The sequence below is a fragment of the Artemia franciscana genome, chromosome 1, assembly GCF_032884065.1.
Source record: "Artemia franciscana chromosome 1, ASM3288406v1, whole genome shotgun sequence".
Taxonomy (NCBI): Eukaryota; Metazoa; Arthropoda; class Branchiopoda; order Anostraca; family Artemiidae; genus Artemia; species Artemia franciscana.
Window position 1 is genome coordinate 58,980,989 of NC_088863.1, and position 10,984 is coordinate 58,991,972.

At 35.2% G+C, this 10,984-nt stretch overlaps 1 long non-coding RNA gene across 1 annotated transcript in view; it reads left to right on the forward strand.

The window, feature by feature from the left end:
• The window catches only part of LOC136032043 (uncharacterized), a 47,723-nt gene that overhangs the window by 22,635 nt on the left and 14,104 nt on the right, over positions 1-10,984 (forward strand). The gene's annotated exons all lie outside the window — the stretch shown is intronic.

Consider the following 10,984-nt stretch of genomic DNA (forward strand, 5'->3'; position numbering starts at 1 on the left):
CTGATCCAGTTTTTTCAGGTGACGTCACCTGACACATCCATCCATCCATCCACAGACAACTTATTTTTATATATATAGAAGATATATATATATACATATATATATATATATATATATATATATATATATATATATATATATATATATATATATATATATATATATATATATATATATATATATATATATATATATATATATATATCTATCTATCTATATAAAAATAAGTTGTCTGTGTGTGTGTGTGGGTCTGTCGGGTGACGTCATGTTTGTGTGTTTACTGACGTCATGTTTGTCAATTGACGTCATTTTAACGATTGAGCTGTATGCGTCATGAAGTTGTTTTTCGACTGATGTCATGTTTGTCAACTGATGAAATTACATACCGGGACACAAATGACGACCGGTACATAGGGAATATAAATGACGACCGGGAACCTCAAAGAGAAATTACAGACTGGGAAACCCGGACACAAATTACGACCGGGACACAGGGAATATAAATGACGACCGGGACACAGGGACAAAACTACAACGGGGACACCGGGGGCACAGGCGGGATATATAAATGACGACCGGGACACAGGGATTGTTCGAATAGAAATTACAGACCGGGACACCGGGACACAAATGCCGACCGGGACACTGGGACACAGGGAATATAAATGACGACCGGGACAATCAAAGAGAAATTACAAACTGGGACACCGGGACACAAATGACCACCGGGACACATGGAATATAAATGACGACCGGGACAAAGGGACACATCATTAGAATAATGAATTATAGATCTGAATACGGATTGTTTTTCCCATGGACAATTATATGTTGCATGTTCAAGAGTCAGTAAACCTGACAATCTATTTATATGCATAGACAATGGGACAGCGAAGAATGTTGTATATTCACATGTTTTACGTAGTTAAAAACATATATATATATATATATATATATATATATATATATATATATATATATATATATATATATATATATATATATATATATATATATATATATATATATCTATTCACAGGTGGGACACAGGGACACAACTACAATGGCGCGTAACTAATGTGGCGCGTAACGACTTACGCACGTGGGGGGGGGGGGGCTTGGGGGTGTATGGCGCGTAACTAGGTTTTTAGGTTTTATAAACCAACAGCTAGTTTATATATATATATATATATATATATACATATATATATATATATATATATATATATATATATATATATATATATATATATATATATATATATATATATATATATATATATATATATATACATATATATATATATACTAGCTGTTGGGGTGGCGCTTCGGGCCACCCCAACACCTAGTTGGTGGGGGCGCTTCGCGCCCCCCCCCCCAAGCCCCCCCGCGCACGCAAGTCGTTACGTGCCATATTAGTTACGCGCCATTGTAGTTGCGTCCCTGTGTCCCACCTGTGAATATAGATAGATATATATATATATATTTTTAACTACGTGAAACTTGCGAATGTACAACATTCTTGGCTGTCCCATTGTCTGTGCATATAAATAGATTGTCAGGTTTACCGACTCTTAAACATGCAACATATAATTGTCCATGGGAAAAACAATCTGAGTTCAGATCTATACCTCATTATTCTTATGATTGCCCTTGAGCTTTGTTGATGGTGATTGCTAATCGAACATTGCCTGTGTCCCTGTCGTCATTTATATATCCCCCTGTGCCCCCCGGCGTCCCCGTTGTTGTTGTTTCCCTGTGTCCCGGTCGTCATTTGTGTCCCGGTGTCCCAGTTAGTAATTTCTCTTTGAGTGTCGCGGTCGTAATTTATATTCCCTGTATCGCGGTGTCCCGGTCGTCATTTTTGTCTCGGTCGTCATTTGTGTTCCGGTGTCCCGGTCTGTAATTTCTCTTTGAGTGTCCTGGTTGTCATTTATATTCCCTGTGTCCCGGTCGTCATTTGTGTCCCGGTCTGTATATACATTCGTTTTTGAATTGGTCTTTTTTTAGGTTTTAGTTTTTTACCTTTTTTTAGTTTTTTTTTCTTTTTTTTTTAGTTTTGTTTTTCTCCTTTATTTTTCATTTTTTTTTCCGTTTTCATTCTATTTTCTTTTTTAGTTTTTTTTTAGCTTTTTAGCTTTTTTAGTTTTTTATTAGTTTTTAGTTTTTTTTCTTTTTAGTTTTTTTGTAGTTTTTACCTTTTTTTTAATTTTTAATTTTTTTTACTTATGTCCTGGTCATCATTTATGCTCCCTGTGTCCCGGTCGTCATTTGTGTCCCGGTGCTTTGTTGATGGTGATTGCTAATCGAACATTCCTTGTGTCCCGGTCGTCATTTATATTCCCTTTGTGCCGGTGTCCCGGTCGTCATTTGTGTCCCGATGTCCCGGTCTGTAATTTCGTCAGTCGAAAACATGACGTCAGCCGACACAGAAACATGACGTCACCTGATCCACAGAGAGACAGACAGACAACTTATTTCTATATATATAGATAGATATATATATATATATATATATATATATATATATATATATATATATATATATATATATATATATTTATTTATTTATTTATATATATACAGAAAATTTTCAGGAGGAGGAGGGATTTCCTGGTATAATTCTTAAAACAGTCCTAAAATAATTAAAAAATAGGCTTTTCAACTGAAATTGAGGAGTAAAATTAAAACTCAAAATGAGAGTTTTTATTGTATGCATTGGGGGGCAACTTCTTCCTCTCCCCTTGCTCTTTACTCAGAAGTTTGACTTTTTGTCCTCATTTCTTAATAATGATTAAATAAAAAAGACAAGTTTTTTGAAATGAAAGTAAGGAGCGACATTAAAACTTAAAACGAACAGAAATTACTCCGTATATGAAAGAGGATTTTCCTCCTCGACGCCCCGCTCTTTACACTAAAGTTTTTTATTGTTTTAAAAAGTAGATTTGCGAAAAAGAATCAAACTTTATCGCAAGGAGCGGGGTGTCGAGGAGGAAAACCCCTTTCATATACGGAGTAATTTCTGTTCGTTTTAAGTTTTAATGTTGCTCCTTACTTTCATTTCAAAAAACTAGTTTTTTTAATTTAATTTCTGAAAGTCTTTAAATTAATGCATTTCTGAATTTGGCTCTCCGTACATAAGTTACTAAAATGAAATTTGCATATCAATTCTTTTTTTGGCTAAATGGCTTTCTCTTATTTTTGATCAGACGATTTTGAGAAATAAGGGGTGGGGAAGGAGGCCTAGCTGCCCTGCAATTTTTCGGTTACTTAAAAAGGCAACTAGAACTTTTAATTTTTAACGAGCATTTTTATTAGTAAAAAATATACGTAACTTGAGAATTAACTTACGTAACAAACTTTTATGCTCTTATATTTTTGATTATATATATGAGGGGGTTTTTCCCCTCGTTAATACCTCGCTCTTCACACTAAATCTTAAGTTTTGTCTCAATTCTTTAAGAATAATTCCTGAATCAAAAAGGTCGTAGATTAAATAGTTGAAATTACTAAGAATAATTTAGCATAAAGAGCGAAGTATTTATATCCTCCTAAATGCCTCGGTCTTTATGATAAAGTATTTTTAGAACCCCTCATATGCGTTGTAATCTCTGTTCGTTTTAAGTTTTAATGCTTCTCCTTACTTTCAATTGAAAAAACCTTTTCATGTTTATAAAACCTTTTATATTTTTTTTTTTAAATAGTAATGCTAGAAATTACCGTGACCTTTTCATTGAATTTCTCTTCCGCCATGAAATATTCCTCCAACGAAAAATCCTCCCATATAGCCCCCTCCGCTGAACCCCACACCCAAACCAAAAAATCACAATAACCATTACTGTATGTAAACATTGGTCAAAGTTTGTAACTTGCAACCCCTCCCCCAGGGACTGTGGGGGGGGGGGGTAAATCATCCCTAAAGACATAGTTCTTATGGTTTTCGACTATGCGGAACAAAATGGCTATCTCAAAATTTTGATCCAATGACTTTGGGAAAAAATTAGCGTGGGAGGGGGCCGAGGTGGCCTCCAATTTTTTGTTCACTTAAAAAGGGCACTAGAACTTTTCATTTCCGTTATAATGATTCCTATTGCACCACTTTAGGACCACTTGGTCAATACGATGACCTCTGGGAAAAAAACAAACAAATAAATAAACACGCACCCGTGATTTGTCTTCTGGCAAAAAATATGAAATCCCACATTTTTGTAGATTTGACCTTGAAATTTTTTCTATAGGTTTTTCTGATACGCTGAATGCGATGGTGTGATTTTCGTTAAGATCCTATGACTTTTAGGGGGTGTTCCCCCTATTTTCCAAAGTAAGGCAAATTTTCTCAGGCTCGCAACTTTTGATGACAAAGACTAAATTTGATGAAACTTATATATTTAAAATCAGCATACAAATCTGATTCTTTTGATATATCTTTTAGCATCGAAATGAACTGTTTGATTCTTAATTAATTTTCATGAAATTTCAAGACTTTACCATAAAGAACGAGGTTTGAGGAAGGGGCAGAACCTCTGCTATACGGCATATTTTCTATTAATTTTAGGCTTTAATATTGCTTCTTAATTTGCTAGTTGAAAAAACTGGCTTTTTACTTTTATTATATTTTGTTTATTTTCTAAAACTCCGAATTGGTCATACATAAATTTTTGCAAACGAAGGAAAATATGATCTAACGAAATAGGAAAATATGCAAACGAAGGAAATCGGGGTGCTAGGAAAAAAAAATACAACAAAACCAAAGTATTGCTCTCACAACACAAAAAGCATTGACAATATACTGATTCCCTTGCTCTTTTCTTTTTTTAACTAAAGTAATTGCTACAAATTTGATCAGCTTATGCATCATTCTTATGTATTTGGACACAGTACCCGAGCGTGTTCAGATCCTTAAATGAAACTCTAAATAGTAAGGTAATAACAATATAATATATAATAGTATAATATAAGATATAGTAGAATATAAATATAAATAATGTATTAATAAATTAATGGGTAAATACATAATTGCATTAACTTTTAGGGCTTGTGCCTATTTATGGCCTTAACAGAACTGGAGTGAGAACCAAAGTTGACTTCACTGCAGCTAAAGGTTCGAGTGCACCCACGGTATTTCTCTTTGTATCCAAACTAACCATCTACAGATGAAATCATCAATTAAAAATTTAAATTGATTTTATTGTAACAAAACAGCAAGTATAGAGTATATTTGTATATATGATACAATAAATCCATAAAATTAGACATATATGGCATCAGAAGTTTATTGAATTTGGAACCATCCTTTTTCATCAACCTTATCACCGTTTCATAATTTAAAATAAGAGCAAATTTTCTAGTCGGCTTTCTCCCAAATCAAATGAATCAGACTTGAACCCCCTATGAGTCTGAGAAAATTTGTCTGATTTTTAAGAAATGGGGGTAATTAAACTTTCTAAAAGTAAAGAGAACATAATGAAAATCACTCCATCACATTCAGCATATCTGAAAACCCTGTTGTAGAGGTTTCAAGCTCTCATCTATAAAAATATGAAGCTTTGTATATTTTTTTTTCCAGAAGAAAGATCACGGATGCGTCTTTTTTCCATGGATAATGGCATCGAACTAATAGGCTTAGAATATTAGAAGAGGGCTCATTCAAACAGGATTAAAAAGTTAAAGTGCCCTTTCTAAGTGACCAAAAAGATTGAGGGCAATTAGCCCCCCTTCCATCCTCCTTTTTCCTGATAGTCGTCCGAACAAAATTTTGAGGTGTCAATTTTATTCAGCATAATAGAAAAGTACAGTAACTATGCTTTAAGAGATATCGTGACCCCTCAGAGCCACTGGGGAAAGGTCTATAAATCATGAAATTTGATAATTTTTGACGTATAATATTTGTTATGTGGAACCATACAATTTTTTTTCGGGGGAGGGGGGTTGTTTTCTGATCGGGGTATTTTCCACGGGGATAATTTTTAAGGAGTTGAACTTTCCAAGGAAAATTTGCCGGTATTCCTATACAAAATTCTTTTTATTTGTCTTGCTTTCTTTTTGCCGACTCGAATTTACATGTGCAAAACTTAAGGGGAAATGTCCTCTGGTGGGGATTTCCAGCAGGTTAGAATTGTCGAATATTTTTCCTTAGCGGGGCGATTTTCCAAGAGAAAAATCCTCCAGAGGAAATTTTCGAAGGAAGCAACTTTTAGTTAGGGGGGAGGTATATTAGAAGGAAGGATTTTCCACGAAGAAAGTGTTCCCCGCATTATTTTAAAAACAGTCAGAAATTCAACTTCTTTTTACATGAAAGTATGCGGAGAAAAATTTTGCAGCTGGAATCGTCTGCAAGAAATTTTCCGGGCGAATTTCAGCTAGAATGGGATTGTCTGGGGCAGGGGAGCGGTATCTTATGTGGGAAGAACTTTCCACAGAGGGAATTTTTGTGGTTGGAAAGAATTTTCCGTCAAGAGGGAGCTAGATTTCCCGACATTTTTTGAAAATAATTAGAAATTAAATACAAACAGACAAGTCTTTTTTTTCAACTGGAAGTAGGGAGCAGTATCAAAAATTAAAACGAACAGACATTTGCGTAGATGAGGGGAGTTGCCTTCTTCTCAATACCTCGCTGTTTACGAATTTTTTTTTTGAACTTAAAAAAAAACTTATTATTCAAATGGCCCTAATGTTTCAAGAGTTGATCTTAAAGAACTGGAACAAAAAATAAATATTTAAGAATGAAGAATGAGGTATTGAGGAAAAAGCAACCCCCTCACATACGTAGTGATATCAGTTCATTTGAAGTTTTGATGTTGCTCCTTACTTTCTTTTAAAATTTTTATTTAATTAAGGTTATACGTTTGAATCCGGTAACCAAATCAAACCTTTTCAATCCTTTTTACCTTATTTTCTCTGTGTGATTCATTTTATTTTATTTTTTCTCTTAGATTTCAGTATGTATAATACCTATTGATTTTTATTTAACATCAGATTCTTGCTCAAAAAAATTTGGAGGGATAGTTTGCATCTGTACATCTGGTGCGCATTGCAACATTGATTGATTTTTAAAATACTGGTTTTTACTTGATCCAAATATTGCCTACTATTCTCATCCTGTATATTAGAGGGCCTAAGATGTAAATTCGCATTTGGACCAAGATTCTCAATGTATTCGTTAAATGGCTATTGGTTTGGAATTTCACAGCCCAAAGCTATTGAGGTTTCGTAAGCCCAACACTTGGCTACGTTAGAGGGCGTATATCATCCACCTCCGAGTAGAAGAAGGGGTACTTCTTGAAAAATTCGACAGATTTTCCATGTCCAACAAGGTACAAGTTAAAGCAACCAAAATCATCTTCGCTTAAACTGTCAGCGCCACATTGAAACACTACAACGCCTGGCTGATACACTTCCATCGCTTTAGTTAAGACAAGTCTAAAAGTTTGTTTATAACTATGATCTCCTATTCTTCTTTTTAATGGCACATTAACTGAATATCGTTTTCCCTTTTCAAAACCTGTTTCCCTCAAAGCTCCGGTTCCAGGGAAAATTTTTCCAAACTATTGAAATGACACTGTCATGACTCGATTTGTATAGTAATTAAAAAAAAACAAGTTTTTTCAACTGAAAGTAAGGAGCGACATTAAAATTTAAAACGAACAGAAATTACTTCGTATATGAAAGGGGCTGCTTCCTCATCAACGCCCTGTTCTTTACACTAAAGTTTGACTCTTTCTCTCAACTCTTCTTTTTAAACGGTAAAAAATTTTAGCGTAAAGAGCGGGGCGTTGATGAGGAAGCGGCCCCTTTCATATACGAAGTAATATCTGTTCATTTTAAATTTTAATGTCGCTCCTTACTTTCAGTTGAAAAAACTTATTTTTTTTTATTTAATTTCTGAACGTTTTTGAATCAATGCATGTTTTGATTTTGGCTCTCCGCAGAGGAATAATTAAAAAGAAATTTGCATATTTAGTTTAATTTTTTTTCGGCTAAATGGCTTTCTCATAATTTTCATCGAATGATTTTGATAAAAAAAAGAGCGGGGGAGGAACCCTAGTTGCCCCCCAATTTTTTGGTTAATTAAAAAGGCACCTAGAACTTTTAATTTTTTACGAATCTTTTTATTAGTAAAAGATATAATTTTGTCCCAATTCATTAAGAATGACCTCTGAATCACAAAAGCCGTAGAATAAATAGTTGACATTACTAAAAATACTTTAGCGCAAAGAGCAATATATTAGGAGGAGGTGAGCCCCTCATATGGGTAATAATTTCTGTTCGTTTTAAGTTTTAATGCTCCTCCCTACTTCCAGCTGAAAAAACTTTTTCATATTTATTTTTTCATTGTTTTTTTTTTAAGTAATGCTAGTAAATCCTACACTCCCTTAATGGAAATTTTCTTCCCCCATGACAAATTCCTCGATGGAAAGCTCCCAAAGAATATTCCCCTCTTCTCAAACCCTCCCCCAACCAAAAAATCCTCCTGAAAACACCTGTACACTTCCCAATAACCATTACTATATGTAAGCACTGGTCAAAGTTTGTAACTTGTAGCCCCTCCCACGGGGACTCTGGGGGAGTAAGTCGTCTCCAAAGACATAGTTATAAGGTTTTTCAACTACGCTGAATAAAATGGTTATCTCAGAATTTTGATCAGTTGACTTTGGGAAAATAATTAGCGTAGGAGGGGGCCTAGATGCCCTCCAATTTTTTTGGTCACTTAAAAATGGCACTAGAACTTTTCATTTCCGATAGAATGATTCCTCTTGCAACATTCTAGGACAACTGGGTCGATACGATTACCCCTGGAAAAAAAAAACAAAAACATGGTCAAAAAATCCAGAAGAAAGACCTACATTTGCAATAATCTTAGAGAGACTAGGCTATTGTTTACAGGTTGGTTGTTTAGAAATTATTTGCATTTTGAATTTTCCTAGTTACCTGGGGTTTCATTCCCTGGCATGTGAAAATAAATATTCAACATCACTGTTAAAACTTTTGGGAAGCATAGAAAATATAAATAAGAGTCAACGCACTAGCATACCTATTAAAGACCCATGGACGGTGTTTTCCGTGCATTAATATAATTTTTTCATGCGAAAGGGGTAGTCGCAGAAACTTTGGAGAGGGCTCGTTATGTCGGGAAAAAAATACTTCAAGTGCCCTTGTTAAGGGCCAAACCTTATTGGAAAGCCATCGAATTACATGCCCGTTTTTGCCCCCAGAACCCAGAACCCCCCTTGTGTTCGATCAATCAAAACTTTGAGATAGCTATTTTGTTCAGAGTAGTCCAAAGATCTAGTAGCCATGGGTAAACGTGTCATCCGCAGCCCCAAGGACAAAGACCAAAATCATGTAAGTTAGCATGTGAAATGTAACTTATCCTGTGAAATTTAAGTATGACATGTAAGTTTTCAAATAAGTTTAAGTACAAGAGACGGGCTTGTTTGGTTTTGGCTGTCCGATTGGCATAGAACTGTAAGCGATCGTTCCCTTGGCCAAGAATTTTCCAAGGGTATAAACCTGAAGCAAAGTGAATACCTTAGTACATCAAAAGACGTTGTATGGACCTACTTTTCAACATAAGTTCTCTGTGACATCTAGGGAGTGGATTACCTGATCCAGTTGAAACTTTTCTGGAGAATTGAAGGGGAAAGGCAGGGGGGCATGAACTATTTCAGTTTATATACTTAGGTACTAAAATGTGTCTTTTTCTTTGGAGGGGGACAGGAAGGACTTAAAAAATGTGAAAACTTTTTTTTTACAGTTAAATATCAGGGTAATGTATCGTAAGACACTATATATCACCAAGCTATCAAAATGATGTATCTGCAATATCTTGCGAACGATTTGGCTGACCTCATTAAAAATTTAAGAGAGAATTAGGTGTAGAAGGAAAGAGGTTTCAAACTTTCTGTTGGAGGAAGGGATGAGGAGTGGAATTAAAATAGGTTTTATTGTTTTATCAAGCTTCAATACAAGTTTTTGCACAATGAGCTACTGTGCGACATAGAATATTTCATGACAAAATAGTAAGGCAGCATGAAAAAAAACTATGAACGCGTATATACAGGTCATCAAGAAAGGACCTATAATATTTCAAAACTGGCGTGACGATCACTGTGAAAATTTCAGGGAGAGTTGGGGGGCAAAGGGACTTCCAATTTCGTGCTTGTGGAAGAGGATGGGAGGGCCAAAACATGTTTGTCTTCAAAATAGTATACCCTAATATCTTTTACCGATCCTGTTAGTCTTCAGTTTACAACAACATAATCGATTAGGTTGGCCGTCTCTCTATCATGTGACTACCACTTTAACTTATGGGCTGTTTTTGACCAACTACTGCATTGATTATAACTAGAATGTTAAACCTGCAAAATTGCAGCAGTCTATAACCGCTACTATCTACTTTTCCTACACCAAATTTACTCCTAAAAACTTAAATCCCTGTCAAATATACCATATTTTGGTGATTTTATCTAAAGTCATTTGTCAACTTATTATATGTTTCAGCCAGATGTACACCTATGTGGTGAATTACACTCCGTTGAATGAAAAGTTAGTTAGCTACCGGCGTGAAAAGTGAATAGAAGGGTGAATTTTATGTTGTATCGTAGAGTTAATAAAATTTGCATTTCTCTATACGGATTACAACATAAGTGGTGTCAGAAGTGGGATTGTGAACCAAATATAGTGAGACTTTGGAATTTTTCCGATTTTTGGCTAATTGAATTTTTGCATAAATCAAGCCAACTTTGCACCTGCATGAGTCTGAAGGAACAGGATAAGGCCAAAGTGCGCACAACACCGCAGACACGAGCAGAACAACTCCTACCTACGGACAAGACCGTGGAGATGGACGAAGAATGTCTAATGGCAATGTTTTGTGCTTCGATCAAAGTGAGCATGGAAACAATTCAGGCGGAACTAGAGCGAGAATGGGGAACAAGCCAATGGCAGATGCAACAGCAGCTGGAATCTTTGACTTCGCAGTTTA